Source organism: Salvelinus sp. IW2-2015, linkage group LG31 (genome assembly GCF_002910315.2).
Source record: "Salvelinus sp. IW2-2015 linkage group LG31, ASM291031v2, whole genome shotgun sequence".
Lineage (NCBI taxonomy): Eukaryota > Metazoa > Chordata > Actinopteri > Salmoniformes > Salmonidae > Salvelinus > Salvelinus sp. IW2-2015.
In genome coordinates this window covers 24,724,211-24,742,855 of record NC_036870.1, presented here as the reverse complement: position 1 = coordinate 24,742,855, position 18,645 = coordinate 24,724,211, and the positions used below count along the sequence as shown (strand labels likewise).

At 41.5% G+C, this 18,645-nt stretch overlaps 1 long non-coding RNA gene across 1 annotated transcript; it reads left to right on the top strand.

Moving 5' to 3' along the window:
• The first annotated feature begins 1,451 nt into the window (after positions 1-1,451).
• On the top strand, positions 1,452-13,195 carry LOC111955657 (uncharacterized). Its single transcript, XR_002876151.3, has 7 exons — positions 1,452-1,517; positions 7,377-7,507; positions 7,631-7,740; positions 7,859-7,988; positions 8,608-8,783; positions 8,875-8,986; positions 9,079-13,195. It is a non-coding gene; the product is annotated as an uncharacterized lncRNA (long non-coding RNA).
• Positions 13,196-18,645: the final 5,450 nt, after the last annotated feature.

The following is an 18,645-nucleotide window of genomic DNA, read 5'->3' as shown; positions in this document are numbered from 1 at the left end:
TATGAAATAATTTTTACATAACTCATTTTTGCTATCGTTCTTTTTTTACATCCGTTATTAGACAGTGGCAATGATGATGATTATGAACATGGTCTTTTGCCTGCTAATGCCTTCAATGCAGTGAAGAAAACAATAACGTCTAATGTAACTGGCCCCTCTAACAGTACAACTGGCCCCAGCTTGGCCCCTCCAGTTGAAATGGTCTAGAACCGCCACTGCCTAGCTAGTACCTATTTACGTCACCTGACCTACTTACTGTGTTGCTCTACATTACCACTGAATCATAGCTGTAGACAAGACACACCATAATGAATGTTGACCATGCGCCATAGATCACCTGCTGGATGTCTACATGTTGAAAGAATTACGGCCAATATTCTGGTCAGTGGCGATAGGAGGATGTCTACCGCGTCTTTTCACCATTCGTCGACCTGGTATGTTTTCTCTAGTAGTTTAAAGTATTGCTCTACATTACCCATGAATCACAGCACTAGGTCAACACACACACACCTCTACGGCAGGGAGACAAGCATAGGCCACAATACTATTATCTGTAGCCTACGTGTTGTGTAGTCTACAGATAACAGTATTTTGTGTGTGTGTGTTTGTTTTGCAGAGGTGGGACCGAGTCACAAGGTCCGAGTCTCAAGTCAAGTCCCAAATAGAACGGGTCAAGTCCAAGTCATGCATTCTAAGAGCAAGTCTAGCAGAGTCACAAGTTTCAAGTCAAGTTTWAAAAAAATCTATACATGCAACGACTTGTTCAACTACACATCTTTGTCTATTTATTGAGGGTACCAGACAACCCTTTTCATTATTTTGTCTACAACACATTTTGATTAGTCTGTCGTTTTTAAATAGCGACATGTAGCAATCGTAAGGGCATGACATCAGCAGAAGGCAAGGCAGGTTGATGTGCTCAGAGGAGATGTATTTACAGGTCTTGGTGATCCAATAGTGAAAGACCCATATCATACAAAATATACAAGTACACAGCAAATTGGCCAGTGATAACAGATGTTCATTTTCTTGGTGTTACATTTTTCGAGGTGTTGACTTAAGAGTTGTTTTTACACCCTCTGTGCTAATATAACTCCCAGGTGAGTTATTTTTTCCCAACAATAATAACAATATTACACATCAATACAGGGACATTCCTGTGAATACAATGAAACAAATGTAATAATAGAACACCAGGCAATGACTTATACTAATGTTTCCAACTGATTAAGTTTCACAAGTTTGAGGGATTTATACAATTTTAACAGTTCAATTAACAAAACTACAAAATAAGGATTTGTGAATATAATATTTGGCCAAGAGAATAATAATGTTAATGAAATAGTTATGATCGGAATTACAAGGACGAGCATAATGCCTCCCAGGTGAGAGTTACTGTACAGAGGTTGGGCGGTGATACTCAGCAGTGTTGATTTAGCTTCCGGTTTTCGCTTGAAACTTCCTTTTCATCTAATTGCCAACGTTGCAAGGCAACTGGAATTGCGCAGCATTGAAAGGTAAGTAATATGTAAAAAATGTAATAAGTTAGCTGGTGGCCAACTTGTTATATCGGCTAAGTGAATGGTCGAGATCTTTGTAGCTAACGTTACATCTGCGAAGTTTAGATTTAGGAAGTTGCTAGCTAGCTAACGTGGTCAGTTAGCGCTAGATTACAATTAGCAAACTATTCGATTTGAGAAAATTTATCAAAATCCAGAAGGATCAGTTTGGCTGTACCGTTAGTTGATTTCAATCGTGTGCGTGTTGAGTTCACGAGGCCAACTAACTTAAACATTAGTTGCGCAGCAGGTGCATGGTGTTAATTGGGGTGTGACCTAGTGTGATCAATTTGAGCCTTATTTGGTGCAGCATGTAACTAGCCAGGAAGTGACGGTAACAACATGGCTAATATCTACTAATTTGTTCTTCAAAACGCATATAACTAAGAATGTTTGTCTGGACAAATATTGTTAACCATATAGTTAGCTAGTTAGTTATCTAACTACAATACCGATCTCAGCATATTGTAATTTAGCACTAACGTTAGCGAGCTAGTGCACGTGGCCAGACATCAAGAGGACACTGAACGCTGCGTGTAACACATCCGGTGTCAGGATAAATAAAATGCAAGGTCTGCTAACGTTCTTTAATTATGTTTAATTACCGCAAACAATGAATGGCTAATGCAATTTTCGTATATACGGGTTCGCTGTTTCACCGTGCAGGATGAACAGAGAACTGGCAAGAAGTACGTAAACAGCTGTTCTTATACCGTGATGACGTCGTTTCAACGCGTCTGTTAGCCTATCACAGTAGAGGCTGGGCTTGGTTTAGACTCTGCCCCCCCTTTGCTGGCCCCTTGGCGCGTTCCTTTGTCCACCTCTGGTTGCTGGGTAGATTAGCTCCGTCTTGGGTCTGTCGATTCTACACTAAAACAGTTCCTAATATGGTATTGTCCAGTATTCTAAACTCTTGGTTGGTCTAGAGAGCTGCACCCTTCCCCTCTCCAGACTGTCCACAACTTTTATGGCCTGTGTTGGTCAGTCCTTTCACCTACACACCCACACCCCTCTGTATAGTTTGTGTATGTGTGTAACAAAACAATATTCCTCTTCAACCAATATGCTAACAGGCTATTATGCTTAAACATAAATCCTAACAACACCCCTATCACATTTTATATGAACATGTCTATCTATGGTGTGTGTGCTTGTTGTTAATCACAGATCAGACATTGTGTTCAAGCCAATACGGCTTGACATGTATTGGCCAGTTTCTTTCCTATAGATTTGAGTGGTGGTGGTTACTGTTTGTAGCTAGTTATATAGCTAGCTAGTTTGGATGGTTGATTTCACTGGAATATTGCCTTGCCAAGCCCCAGATCCGCAGCCAGGCAGACACCTGTTACTAGAGGTCGACCGATTATGATTTTTCAACGCCGATACCGATACCGATTATTGGAGGACAAAAAAAGCCGATGCTGATTTATTWAAAAAAAATAAGTTTTATATATATATATATATCATACACACACACACATTTTTGTAATAATGACAATTGCAACAATACTGAATGAACAATGAACACTTTTATTTTAACTTAATATAATACATAAATACACACACACACACAGCTCTGAAGTGACAATGATACTGAAGAGTCTGCTTAGGAGACAAATACTCTCAACTGTTTGAATAAAAATAGAGTTTAAGTTACCTGTGATGAATGTTGAAAACAAAAACTGTCATTTCTATATGCAGGAAATCCTATTTTAATAATGGGCATGGTAAGAATTGACGACCAAAGTGCGAGTCATAATTCCCATGACACCTTCTAGCAAAATCTGAAAAGCGGTTCCTTCAMTTATTCCATAGGATATTTTTAGATTCACTTAAAATAAGGTCTGTGTTTCGTGTAGGCTTACACCACCTTGCCAATTTTATAACTGTGTAGATATCCATAGGACAAGGTAACTCTGATCAATATTGGCTAAATATAAGCGAATATCATTTTTTTTGTAGAGTGGATTTATGAAAATATGTTGACAAACGTTACCTTATCCTAGTGAGATTTACACGGGTATCAAAACGTCGAGGCGGTTTAAACCTGCACGAAACACAGACCTTATTTGAAGTAGATCAAGACATTCTCTATCGGAAGCAATGACGGTAAGATAACGAAGGAACCCTTTCAAGTTCAGCCGCAAGTTATTACAGGAATTATAACTTGTCGACTATTCTCTCTAAACCATATACCTTTGACTAATCCGGAAACTATCACCTCGAAAACAAAACGTTTATTCGTTCCGTATTTTATCTACGGGTGGCATCCATGAGTCAAAGTATTCCTGTTACATTGCACAACCGTCAATGTTATGTCAGATTACGTAAAATTCTGGCAAATTAGTTCGCAAAGAGCCAGCTGCCCAAAACTGTTGCATATACCCTGACTCTGCGTGCAATGAACGCAAGAGAAATGACACAATTTCACCTGGTTAATATTGCCTGCTAACCTGGATTTCTTTTAGCTAAATATGCAGGTTTAAAAAATATACTGTGTATTGATTTTAGAAAGGCATTGATGTTTTGGTTAAGTACACATTGGAGCAATGACAGTCATTGATTGATTGTTTTTTATAAGATAAGTTTAATGCTAGCTAGCAATTTACCTTAGCTTACTGCATTCGCGTAACAGGCAGGCTCCTCGTGGAGTGCAATGTAATCTGGTGTTAGAGCATTGGACTAGTTAACTGTAAGGTTGCAAGATTGGATCCCCCGAGCTGACAAGGTTAAAAATCTGTCGTTCTGCAAGGCAGAACGTTCCTAGGCCGTCATTGAAAATAAGAATGTGTTCTTAACTGACTTGCCTAGTTAAATAAAGATTAAATAAAGGTGTAAAAATAAATAAATAATAATAATCGGCAAATCGGCACCCAAAAATACCCCGATTAATCGGTCGACCTCTACCTGTTACATCATTAAAAATGGCATTTGGAACAAATGGTTGATCCACTGCGGGGAAGACAAAGGGGAGAGGGTATAAGGGGGCATTTTGTGTATCAAATCAAATGTTATTTGTCACATGCTCTGAATACAACAGGTGTATTACAGTGAAATGCTTACTTACAAGCCCTTAGCCAACAATGCAGTTTAAAAAAATAAGAAATAAAAGTAACAAATAATAAGAGCAGCAGTATAATAACAATAGCTTGACTARATGCAGAGTCAATGTGCGGGGGCACCGGTTGAGGTAATATGTACATGGAGGTAGTTAAAGTGACTATGCATAGATAACAGAGTAGCAGCAGTGTAAAGTGTGTGTGTGGGTGGCAATGCAAATAGTCTGGGTAGCCATTTGATTATAGGTTCAGGAGTCTTATGGCTTGGGGTTACAAGTTGTTTAGAAGCCTCTTGGACCTAGACTTGGTGCTCCGGTACCGCTTGCCATGCGGTAGCAGAGAGAACAGTCTATGACTGGGGCAGCTGGAGTCTTTGACCATTTTTAGGGCCTTCCTCTGACACCGCCTGATATAGAGGTCCTGGTTGCCAGGAAGCTTGGCCCCAGTGATGTACTGGGCCGTACGCATTATCCCCTGTAGTGCCTTGCGGCCGGAGGCCGAGCAGTTGCCATACCAGGCAGTGATGCAACCAGTCAGTATGCTCTCGATGGTGCAGCTGTAGAACCTTTTGAGGATCTGAGGACCCATGCCAACTCTTTTCAGTCTCATGAGGGGGAATCGGTTTGTGTCGTGTTCTCTTCACGACTGTCTTGGTGTGCTTGGACCATGTTAGTTTGTTGGTGATGCGGACACTAAGGAACTTGAAGCTCTCAACCTACTCCACTACAGTCCTGTCGATGAGTATGGGGGCGTGCTCGGTCCTCCTTTTCCTGTAGTCCACAATCATCTCCTTTGTCTTGATCATGTTGAGGGAGAGGTTGTTGTTGTTTCTATACAGTTGAAGTCAGAAGTTTACGTACACCTTAGCCAAATACATTTAAACTCAGTTTTTCACAATTCCTGACATTGAATCAAAGTAAAAATTCCCTGTCTTAGGTCAGTTAGGATCACCACTTTATTTTAAGAATGTGAAATGTCAGAATAATAGTGGAGAGAATAATTTATTTCAGCTTTTATTTCTTTCATCACATTCCCAGTGGGTCAGAAGTTTACATACGCTCAATTAGTATTTGTTAGCATTGCCTTTAAATTGTTTATCTTGGGTCAAACGTTTTGGGTAGCCTTCCACATGCTTCACACAATAAGTTGGGTGAATTTTGGCCCATTCCTCCTGACAGAGCTGGTGTAACTGAGTCAGGTTTGTAGGCCTCCTTGCTCGCACACGCTTTTTCAGTTCTGCACACACATTTTCTATAGGATTGAGGTCAGGGCTTTGTGATGGCCACTCCAATACCTTGTCTTTTTTGTCCTTAAGGCATTTTGCCACAACTTTGGAAGTATGCTTGGGGTCATTGTCCATTTGGATGACCCATTTGCGACCAAGCTTTAACTTCCTGACTGATGTCACATAATTTTCCTGCATCATGATGCCATCTATTTTGTGAAGTGCACCAGTCCCTCCTGCAGCAAAGCACCCCCACAACATGATGCTTCCACGCCCGTGCTTCAAGGTTGGGATGGTGATCTTCGGCTTGCAAGCCWCCCCCTTTWTCCTCCAAACATAACAATGGTCATTATGGCCAAACAGTTCTATTTTTGTTTCATCAGACCAGAGGCATTTGTCTAAAAAGTATGTTCTTTGTCCCCATGTGCAGTTGCAAACCGTACTCTGGCTTTTTTATGGCGGTTTTGGAGCAGAGGCTTCTTCCTTGCTGAGCGGCCTTTCAGGTTATGTTGATATAGGACTCGTTTTTCTCTGGATATAGATACTTTTGTACCTGTTTCCTCCAGCATCTTCACAAGGTTCTTTGCTGTTATTCTGTGATTGATTTGCACATTTTGCACCAAAGAATGTTAATCTCTAGGAGACAGAACGAGTCTCCTTCCTGAGTGGTATGACGGCTGCGTGGTCCCATGGTGTTTATACTTGCGTACTATTGTTTGTACAGATGAACGTGGTACCCTCAGGCGTTTGGAAATTGCTCCCAAGAATGAACCCGACTTGTGGAGGTCCACAKATTTTTTCTGAGGTCTGATTTCTTTTGATTTTCCCATGATGTCAAGCAAAGAGGCACTGAGTTTGAAGGTAGGCTTTGAAATACATCTACAGGTACACCTCCAATTGACTCAAATTATGTCAAATAGCCTATCAGAAGCTTTTAAATCCATGACGTCATTTTGGGGAATTTCCCAAGCTGTTTAAAGGCACAGTCAACTAAGTGTATGTAAACTTCTGACACACTGGAATTGTGATACAGTGAATTATAAGTGAAATAATCTGTCTGTAAACAATTGTTGGAAAAATTACTTGTGTCATGCACAAAGTAGATGTCCTAACCGACTTGCTAAAACTATAGTTTGTTAACAAGAAATTTGTGGAGTGGTTGAAAAAGTGAGTTTTAATAACTCCAACCTAAGTGTATGTAAACTTCTGACTTCAACTGTATGTACACCATCAAATGTTTGCAACCAAATMTTACTCAAATATGATATTGTGTGTAATTGCGTTTTGCAGGAATGCAGTGTAACATGTTGGGGAAGGTCCATTATCAAATATGCAAGAAGTTCATGAAGATGCAGACAGGTTTCTCTTATGGAGATTTTATCAATCAATGTGAATATATGAACTGTCTGATGTATATTCTTAATTGAACCCTTGGGCTTGATTTGGGTCAGACCCATTCTGTTGCCCCTAGATGGCTTATCTCTATGTATTATGTGTTCTGATTTGGTCTATCTTTTTTGTAATACAAAATAGGTTTGGACTGCCCTCTGCAGCACAAATATTTTTTTTTTTATGATTCCTAAACTGAGGTGGAGGAGGATGTTCTGCTGGACCTGATTGAGGCCAATCCAGACTGTGCCTCACAATCAAAGTTCTTGATGAAGGTATCTTTCTACAGTCTCTCATAATGATATCAAATAACATGAATGAAAGATTGGTTGCTTTGATCCGTGGTTTGTGCTCAGACTTTTCTCCTGCAGGCTGTTCAACACCTAGTTCCTCCACAGACACATTATCCTTCTAAAGTTATTTCGACCTGAGATCTCCAGAAAGGCCGTCTAAAAAAGCCAGGACAACCTTAGGAGATGAGGCCATCGACTTCACAGCAGCAAAAGAGGTATAATGACAACTGATATTGCATGTTGATTATCCCATTTCTGTGTTTGCTTTTCATGGACATTCCGACAGCATAATCCAACCCAAAATTTTTGAACTTTTTTCTCTTGTCTTAATAGATGGTCCGAGACACCCTGACTAGTAGACCTGGTGGGCAAGATGTATTAGAAGAGTACCAGACAACCAAAACATTGGACCACCGAACCAGGAGAGAGATGATTGCCATCTTAGTCAGCCACAATCATAATGGTAAGCTTCTCCTTAGCCAATCTGGCCACACACAGTGGATCAAAARAATCGAACTATACATGAATGTTATTTGGCATCATTATGAGACTGTAGAAAAATACAGTACAACTTTGGTTAAACGTATTTGGCGCGTGTATGCTTTACTGTTTTTGAGCAGGAGACTTCCCACTCGCCAACAGAGAGATAGTTATGCTCTTGGAAGTGTGACCCTCTTTCCTTCGTATTGCTTTAATATTTTGACACTTGACCTCGCGTCAAACCATCAAGAAGAGATTTCACCCCAGTCGGGAGYCCCAACCCATAGGWGGAAGACCTGGCCCACCAGCTTGTTGGTGATGCTTGCAAGGAGGCCATATCATTCCCTGTCCACTCGGCTGATGAAAAACACGTCTATCAGAAGATGGAGGTGTCACAGTATCGCCAGGAGTTTATAGCCCAGACAGAACCACAGATGTCCTCAGTCTTTTCCAGGTTTCTGGACATCAAAGGATTGGATAGTAATGTAGTATGTGCTGTAATCAGAAGTACAGGCTAGTTATCTGATTGAGAACATGAGTTGTCTCATTGAGAACATGATTTTGTGTTGGTCATGAAGTTGAATTGCTCCACTTTGTTTTAGGTGAATCAGGACTTTTTGCTGATGTTCAATGATGAAACATCCTCTAAACTCCTTGAAAAGTGGGACACTGGATTGAAGCCTAAAGTCATCAAACTGGTCAAATCCCTGACTACGACCATGATATGTGTTGCCTCTTGAAGTCTGCAGAAAACTTCCAGAGAATGACAGCGAAACCAGTAAGTGGGTTCTCTCATGGGTCGTGAAATGTTTCAAACTCAGCGATGTTGTTTTATGTGATTTGGGGTGTTTGCCTTTTCTTGCCCTCAGACTGGGACAATGATATGTCCTCCCTGCTGCTTCATCTCCCACCACCAGCAGGAGGGAAGAGGACCATGGTCAGTGCCTGTGATGCTGTGGCAGACTAGTGCACTTTCATACGGTAAGATGATACAGTACTTGTGTAATCATTTTTTGGGGTTGTCTTTGTCTTAACATGTGGAGAATGACTTAAAAAGACCCTTTGTGTTGCAGTCATGCTGCAGCATTGTAGACCATCTTGATGGGAGCCATGGTCGACAGACGTACCTCCTTGCCATCGGAAGAAGACAGAGCAAGATTGACAACTACTACAAAGTGGTGGACAAGAGGCTTGTTCCCTGCCAGGCAACTAGTGGTCTGTGTGCTTTTGATGTACTGTTCAAAGCCCACTTTGTCTTTAACCTGACGTATGATGATGCTCTTGTCAACTTCTACACATTAGTGCAGACAACCATCTACAACGTAGATGTAGGCAAAACAAGAGAGGCCCCTAGCGTGACAGAGTTGAGGACAAAACTTCTTTACTAGATACATGTATGTTACGGGGCTTTTGTTGTCAAGCGTTGTACAGAAACAGCCAGTCATTGATATCTCATTTGAGAAGTAAGCATAGCTTCTATCCCTCCACTACGTTTAGATTGGTCTGTGCTCAAGATAATTGTAGATGGGATTTTCAACATACTCAGGTTTCAGAAGACATTTCAATAGTATTCACAAGGGTATTGGTCAAGTAGTTGATGCATTAAGCTTAGAAGGGCCCTCTCATGTTGCTGATTCTCCAGTCCAGTCAGAAGCTCCTAAAATGGGTGGTGACATTGGTGTCCCACATGATAACACTCAAAGGGATTGTTTTGAGAAGAATGGACAGTCTTGCTAAAGATATGTGTGCTTCCATCATTGCCAAGTTGCAAGCTAGTGGTGTTGCAAATAGTGTTGTCAACAGTAGTGTGATTCAGAAGAGCTTACTGCTGGGCTGCACTCCCTAATTAAACAAGATGTTCTGTCAGTTATGCCTATGGATAACACCTCTACATCTGCTGTAAAGGATCGTTTTGAGAATTTTTAAAACCTATTTGCCAGTTTTAACACAGAAGTACAGAAGTACAAGTACTTCAACCAAAAATGGGGGTTTTGTGGAGCCAGTAGAAGTAGTGTTTGGAGTGATAGCAGGGTAAATAAACAAACAGGCWTGTATGATCAAGTCCCAGTGAAAGACACTTTTGTATATATTCCTATACTGGAAACATTGACGTTCATGTGTCGCAATTCTGTAATCTGTTGGAAAATGCACCTAGGGATAAATCTGTAGAAGACGCGTATGAAGACTTTTGTGATGGAAGTTACTTTAAGACTCATCCCTTGTTCTCAAAACATAGTACAATTGGATCTGTAAAGTATTTCTATGGTGACTTAAACTGCCAACCCGCTTGGATGCAAGCGTGGTGTTCACAAGATAGGCACCATTTATTTTGTCCTCAGGAATCTGTCGCCCAAGTTTACCTCTGCTGTGATGAATATTAATTTAGTGTCATTATTTCATTATCAAGATCTAAAGAAATATGGCTATGATGCCATTTTAGAGCCCTTGGTTAAACTGGAGAGTGATGGTGTAAATTTGTCTTTTTCAACTGGCTGTGCCTTTTTTCAACTGGCTGTGCCTTTTTTCAACTGGCTGTGCCTTTTTTCAACTGGCTGTGCCTTTTTTCAACTGGAGACAATTTGGGGATGCATGCAGTCCTTGGTTTCACAGTCCTTCAGTGGTCATTACTTTTGCTGGTTCTGTTTGATAGAAAAGTGTAATGCTCAGACGGTTTACAGAGAGGATGACCCTAAGATTGTCTTGGTGGTAAAAAATCTATTTGAAATGCATTTGAATCAGTTGCGTTCAGACCCGCATTTGAATCCGTTGTATTCAGACCCACATCTTTGTATGGTGGAAAGAGAATTTCTAAACTAAACTGTTTGCAGCACTTCCATGTTTGTAGTCATTTTTCTGTGGACATAATGCATGACATTCTTCAAGGGGTGGCTCAGTTTGAGTTAAAATTGTTTTGAATGTCTCTGAAACATGCGCTTCTCTAGAATCTACCTGTTTGACTCTGGGTACTTGGAGTGCAAAAACCGTCCAACTAAAGTCAACCGAGAGAACAATGGAAAAACAATGGCACTTAATTATATTCAAACTCTGTGTCTTGTGAGAAACGTTCCACCAGTAAATGAGAACTGGAATTTGCTGCTCATCTTACTGCAAATAATTGTTTTCCCCCCCTTTTCTTAGCCAGGGCATGAATGTGTATCTGAAGCATTTGATCATTGAATGTCACACATTTTTCAAACTGTTGTACCCACGACTTGATACCAAAACATCACTTTGATACATTACCCAGCATACATAAGGCAAATCGGTCCTTTATTACATATGTGGAGCAGGAGGAACACCTTCAAGAACATTTCTAAGTCCCTGGCAAAAAAACACAAATTTTCTATCAATGGGAGACCTCACGATTGRGACATACGGAGTATGGACCGACAAAATAATTTTCCCTGAGTGATTTTACTGGTCAGTGCAGAAAGCCATTTCCTCTACCAGCTGGGTTAAGATGGATGGCACATAGTGCAGAGGGGGACTGTTAGTTTGCAGTAAGATGGAGCATGAAATGCCAGTCTTGTAAAATAACTAAGATCATTGTGGTTGACATTATTGTATACCTGTTGCTGAACAAGTTGCATACTGATAATTTCTGTGAACATTACCATGCATTCACTGTGTTTGATGGTGTTGATGACAAAGTTTATCTGAAATGTTATAAGCCTTTTGTCCTTCAAAGTGCTTATGGTGCTGATGAGAGCCTTTGTTTGACATGATTGAGTAATAGTCAGATTATTGGAAACTTTGTCAAGATAATTGCATACCTTGTCTTAGGACTTCCACTTGTGTTTAAATAGCAACTCTGCAAATACTCTTGTTCTCATATAGTACATGTTCTCATGCACTGATTTCTTTTTAATGTGCCTGTAATGCACTGATTTCACATTAGCCTAAATAAATGAAACAAAGCAGTCACACTTCTCTTGTAAGGAATAATTTATTGCTCCTGTTTAAGTCATCTACAACTTGCAGGCTTGATTTGAGTGGGAGAGAACCAGACAACAACAACAAAAAGATTTCCTAGTGTGAATATTTTTCACTTCCTGGTGTCAATTCAGCTACAGGATGCATTCTGTATACATCTGGCCCTTCTTTGGACACTGTGTTAACTAACCTCCAACCGAGCCATACACCACTCCTTCCGTGGCCTCCAACTGCTCTTAAACGCTAGTAAAACCAAGTGTATGCTTTTCAACCGTTCACTGCCCTCACCCGCCCGACTAGCATCACTACCCTGGATGGTTCTGACCTAGAATATGTGGACAACTACAAATACCTAGGTGTCTGGCTAGACTGTAAACTCTCCTTCCAGACTCATATTAAACATCTCCAATCCAAAATCAAATCTAGAATCGGCTTTCTATTTCGCAACAAAGCCTCCTTCACTCACGCCGCCAAACTTACCCAAGTAAAACGGACTATCCTAACGATCCTCGACTTCAGTGATGTCATCTACAAAATAGCTTCCAAATACTCTACTCAGCAAACTGGATGCAGTCTATCACAGTGCCATCCGTTTTGTCACCAAAGTCCATTATACCACCCACCACTGCGACTTGTATGCTCTAGTCGGCTGGCCCTCGCTACATATTAATCGCCAGACCCACTGGCTCCAGGTCATCTATGTCTTTGCTAGGTAAAGCTCCGCCTTCTCAGCTAACTGGTCACGATAACAACACCCACCCGTAGCATGAGCTCCAGCAGGTAAATCTCAATGGTCATCCCCAAAGCCAACACCTCCTTTGGCCGCCTTTCCTTCCAGTTCTCTGCTYCCAGTGACTGGAACGAATTGCAAAAATCGCTGAAGTTGGAGACTTATATCTCCCTCACTAACTTTTAAGCATCAGCTATCTGAGCAGCTAACCGATCGCTGCAGCTCTACACAGTCCATCTGTAAATAGCCCACCCAATCTACCTACCTCATCCCCATATTGGTTTTATTTATTTTTCTGCTCTTTTGCACACCAGTATCTCTACTTGCACATCATCTGCTCATTTGTCACTCCAGTGGTAATCTGCAAAATTGTAATTACTTCGCTACTATGACCTATTTATTGCCTGACCTCCTCACAGCATTTGCACACACTGTATATAGACCTTTTTTCCTAATGTATTATTGACTGTATGATTGTTTATTCCATGTGTAACTCTGTGTTGTTCGTGTCGCACTGCTTTGCTTTATCTTGGCCAGGTCGCAGTTGTAAATGAGAACTTGTTCTCAACTAGCTTACCTGGTTAAATAAAGGTGAAATAAAAATTTAAAAAATGTATTCTCTAGAGTTGATCCTCAACACTGAAAGGTGTTGCTGCTTAATACTGAGGGTGTTGTTCAAATGAACCATGGGAGTGTTTTTTCTATGTCTGAAGTGTTATCTTAACGCTCAGTTTTTCAATATTAATACTACAAAAAGTGTTAAGTTAACACTTTCAAATTTGCTCTGTACATTTACCAAATGCACGGGCAATAGCCAAAAAGAAATAGCCTCTGTATTGGATTGGACCCTTTTTTTCAATTTCCGCCTAAAATGACATACCCAACTAACTGCCTGAAGCAATGAAACACTTTTGAAGTTAGTGGAAATGTGAAATAAAAGTATGGGAATATAACACAGATCTGGTAAAAGATAATACAAAACAAAAAAACATACTTTTTTTTTCTTTTTCTGTTCCATCTGAAATGTAAAAGAGAGGACATAATATATTGCAGTTTATGCGCATTTTGGATTTTGGCCACTAGATGGCAGCAATGTATGTGCAGAGTTTCAGACTGAACCGTTTAAGCGTTACAATACATCAGACAATTTTGTATCAAGTCTGCCCAAATTGGTCAATTGATACATTTTCAAGTACATAACTATAGAGAAGATGCACAAATGATATGTAATATTTAAAAAAATTACACTACCAGGAAAGTCATACATGATGGAAAAGTAACTTCCCTAAAGAAAAGACACTAACCTTCACTTATCTAGYTGGCCGAGCTGAGGCGGGTGTGGGGCCAGAAACAGCAGGGGTTCAAACTTCAGAACCCAGTTCCTACATTTTGAATATAAAAATAGATTTTTATCAAACAAAACTATGCTACATGTTTTATCTCTGGGACCCTCATAACAAACCAGAGCAAGATTACGGAATGTAAGTACATTACCTTCAAATGTGAGGTAGCCTAGTGGTTAGAGTGTTGGACTAGTAACCGGAAGGTTGCAAGATCAAATCCCCGAACTGACAAGGTAAAAATCTGTCGTTCTGCACCTGAACAAGGCAGTTAACCCACTGTTCCTAGGCTGTCATTGAAAATAAGAATTTGTTCTTAACTGACTTGCCTAGTTAAAAAAAAGTGAATGTATCAAACCAGTTAACTTGATAAGTCTTTTGTTGTGCACTCTCAAGCAATAGCATGGTAGTTTTTCACTAATAGCTACTGTAAATTGGACAGTGCAGTTAGATTAACATGAATGTAAGTTTTCTGTCCGTATAAAACACGTCTATGTCCTGGGAAATGTTCTTGTTACTTAGTGCACGTTAGCTCAACCTTCCAGGTGCAGGATCCCTGTCCTATCTGAACGAACACAGGTAGAGGGCAAGACTGTACAGGTTCCCCTTGAGAAACTAAATCGAATCTGTCTCTAACAGCAGCTCAAACAGGTAGGCCTACATAATATCAGCCCCCAGGACCATACAATTACCCAATTGGCAATTACAACCAATAAACTGGTTCTACAATGTAAAAGGCATTTTCCACATCCATTGGTACATCAGTCTTAATCAGACTTAATGATAATTAATGGTATTTCAATACCAGGCATAGATGGAAGAATAATTTTCTCTTATTCAACGTTATGACTCCAAAGCGTGAAGTGCAGGCCACATAGCCTATTTCTATGCGCACTGAGGCGCACTATCCTATTACGCACAACCAGAATGACAGACATAGGACACAGACACACGGAACTCCGACATAACCCAGAAAATGTGAACAAAGGAAACCATACATTTAATTAAATAAATAGAACTTCCACCGCATGAGTCTTGTGAACGCTCATGTGCGCAATAAACATCGCGCCCACTCAGCATGTGAGAAATGGTTGGCTAAATCAAACTGTATCGTAGGCCTATGAAACAGAAATGTCTGCGTGTTTCAATGAATGGTACGGGGATGGAATGTTGAAACGCCAGCTATTATAGTATTAGATGGAAAATAGATTTACCACATTGGGCCTGTGCATTTAAACGTGTGAAAGCAAGAGCAAACATTTCATCAATATTTTTTTTAATTCTCCACTGGCTGGAGTTTGGAGAGCGCAAGTGAAGAGCCACGCCTGTGGTGCGTCTTCGCCACAGTAATAATTAATTTCTAACAAATTCCAAATGCAAGCTTCATGAGTAAATTATCAGTTTCAAGCAATTGTTACATACCAAAATACCAGTAGGCATATGCTAGTAATTGTTGCCCGATTTGCTGATGAGCTTGCAAAGTAAACCGTTCATATTCTTGATCACACATTTTTTGGAGCTGCATATGTATTTATGGTAATCCTCTCTTCCTATAGTTTGACTGCACCGATCCTATAGCTGTACAGCAAATCCGCAATCTATTCGCTTGCTCACCACGCGACCTGTGTTGATTGACAGTTTGCTGGTCCAATCAGTGCCGAGTGTACGTTTCCCTAGCCAATCTGTTGCAAGTTTTTTTGCAAAGGCTTTGCTGGGGCTACTTTCTCTGGCTGTGTGAAGAGTAATCCACGCAGACGCTGTGCCCCAAAATGAGTGACAAAACATTACCAAACCTGTCCAGATCATCAGCCTCAAGTCAAAGTCGAGTCCCGAGTCTTGAAGCTTCAAGTCTCAAGTTATTTACTTTTCTATCAAGTCGAGTCTCAAGTCATTAAATGTGTAACTCCAGTCAGACTCGGGTCCTAGTCATGTGACTCGTGTCCACAACTCTGGTGTTTTGTGTACCTGGAGTCTGGAGGTGATGGTAGAAGTAGATGGGCTTGTATGTATTTCTCAGGTTGCATCCTGATTCTCCACCCTTCTCTCAAAGGTGTGGACTTGCACACTTCCCATCATGGATTTACAAATGGTGAAAACAATGCTTTTAAATCCACGACGGGATTGTGCAAGTGCACACTTCAGGAAAATGGAGAATAGGGATGCAACCTATAGTATCGCTGTCAGTGTCTCTTTGTATTTCTCACCCCTTCTTTCACTTGGTTCCTCCCTGTCCAGATCCTGCACTCCCCAGTGGAGGTTGCAGATAAAGCAGAATCATCACCATGCTACCCTTCAGTTCCACTGTCATAGAGGTCTACACTGGACCTGACTGCATCCTCAAGTAAGCAGCTCCCTCTCTCTGGTCCTCTTCCCCAGAACTATAGATGTAAAGAAACTGGTGTAGAAACAGACCTGATCCCCTATAACTGCCCTGATCCCCTATAACAGACCTGATCCCCTATAACAGACCTGATCCCCTATAACAGACCTGATCCCCTATAACAGACCTGATCCCCTATATCTTCCCTGATCCTCTATAACAGACCTGATCCCCTATAACTGCTCTATCCCCTATAACTGCCCTGTCCCCTATAACTGCCCTGTCCTCTATAACAGACCTGATCCCCTATAACTGCCCTGATCCCCTATAACAGACCTGATCCCCTATAACAGACCTGATCCCCTATATCTTCCCTGATCCGCTATAACAGACCTGATCCCCTATAACAGACCTGATCCCCTATAACTGCCCTGTACCCTATAACTAGCCTGTCCCCTATAACTGCTCTATCCCCTATAACTGCCCTGTCCCCTATAACTGCCCTGTCCTCTATAACAGGCCTGTCCCCTATAACTGCCCTGATCCCCTATAACAGGCCTGTCCCCTATAACTGGCCTGTCCCCTATAACTGGTGTTTAAAATTTGAAGGAATCGGATTGGTGTAAGCCTCATTGGAAGGCTAGGTAGAGGTCATGGTCTCTGGACTTAGTTAACCCCCAAAAGTTGATGTCCGCGCCCCTGTTGAAATCTAATGAGCATAATAACAAATATCCCCATTAAAAATCCATCAATTTAAACAAGAAATGTCAGTTTTTTTGCATTGGATGCGTCTCAATCCACTGCATCTGCCGATGTCGCACTTCCTCATCTGCGGTGAAAGGTGATAGAACTAGAGCATCTGCGGTGAAAGGTGATAGAACTAGAGCGGTGTTTGTCAGACCATGAGACATCCTGAAAATCTGTCTTTTCACAAAACCGTCTGTAGCGTCCGAACAGTTTGGGCTACAAACTATTAGGACCCCTCTATGGAAAGATGACTCTCATGAACAGTTTTTTTGTTGTTGTTGCTCTAGGACGCCCACAGGCCTCACAAGACTCGTCTGAAGGTCCCCGGTACCGTCTGAAGGTCCCCGGTACCGTCTGAAGGTCCCCGGTACCGTCTGAAGGTCCCCGGTACCAGTTGAACATAAATTAATGGAAGTATATATGGAGACTGTTTAGGGCCAAAAAGAAGGGGTTAAATCAGGTGTGTCAGATCAGGATCATATTCTCTTGGAAGGAAACTGAAGAAAATGAGCCGAAACTGGGGAAGAACTACATGAACTTGTCCAATAATAAGAAATGCTACGTTTTGCTACAGTGCCCTAATGAATATGACCCTGATCTGAGAAAGTCCAGTAAAGGTCGCTAGTTCAAGTCAGTTGTTTCTGATGCGGTAGTTCCTCTGTCCATTCTAGCATGGCCAGACAGTGACCACTCTTTGTAGTCAGCGTAGAGCAGGATAGCCAGCCCATTAAGTAGGTTTTATTGTTGCTTTTGACCGGCTCTAAAAGGCAAGGCAAGGTTAACGTTTTAAGTCGTCATTTTGTTAGTCCTGTCTGATGACTCCTTGACAGTGCACAGGACAGCGTTCTCCTTAATGGCTTGAGCCGCAATGGAGAATCCCGTGTCAGTGTTTTTCATGTTGATGGAGCCTTAATGGCGGGTATCCCATGTCGGTGCCTTTCATTTAGATAAAGAGCCATAAAGAGGAGAGAAACTGGCCCCACAGGGAGTGAGAGGGTAAGAGGGGAGTTAAGACGGAGGGAGACACGTAGCTGTAAAACTCTCCCTCTCACCTCGGCCAGACCAACTGGGGGGGGGACACGCGCGTGCACACACACACAAATACGCAGACAGACACTGATTCACGTTTCTGCAGATACACTTTTTGACGATCCCCAACAGCTCACAGCGTGGTCGTATGCTTGCCAGCACTCATTTTCTCACACACATTCCTTACATACAACACACACCCTCTGTCTGTTTACAGGCCGGCGTCTGTGCAGTGTAGACAGCCTGTATTTAGTGTGTGCCGTCCTGTGTGAAGAGCCCTATTCTAAGGACTCTTTACTGAGCCTGCACAAACACAGGTACAGTGTTTCCACACTTCCTCTCTGGGCTCTTAGCTAAGCCTGGTTTACTGCTCTGGAATGGCAAATGATTTATCTGCTCCCCCACACACACACGTTCGGACACAAACATACACACACTTGACCGCCCACTATCTAAAGCTCATACATGCACACATACTAACATAACTGGCCTGGCCTCTAACCCCCTTGCTGAGGATGAAAGTGGCCCATCGCTGATAAGC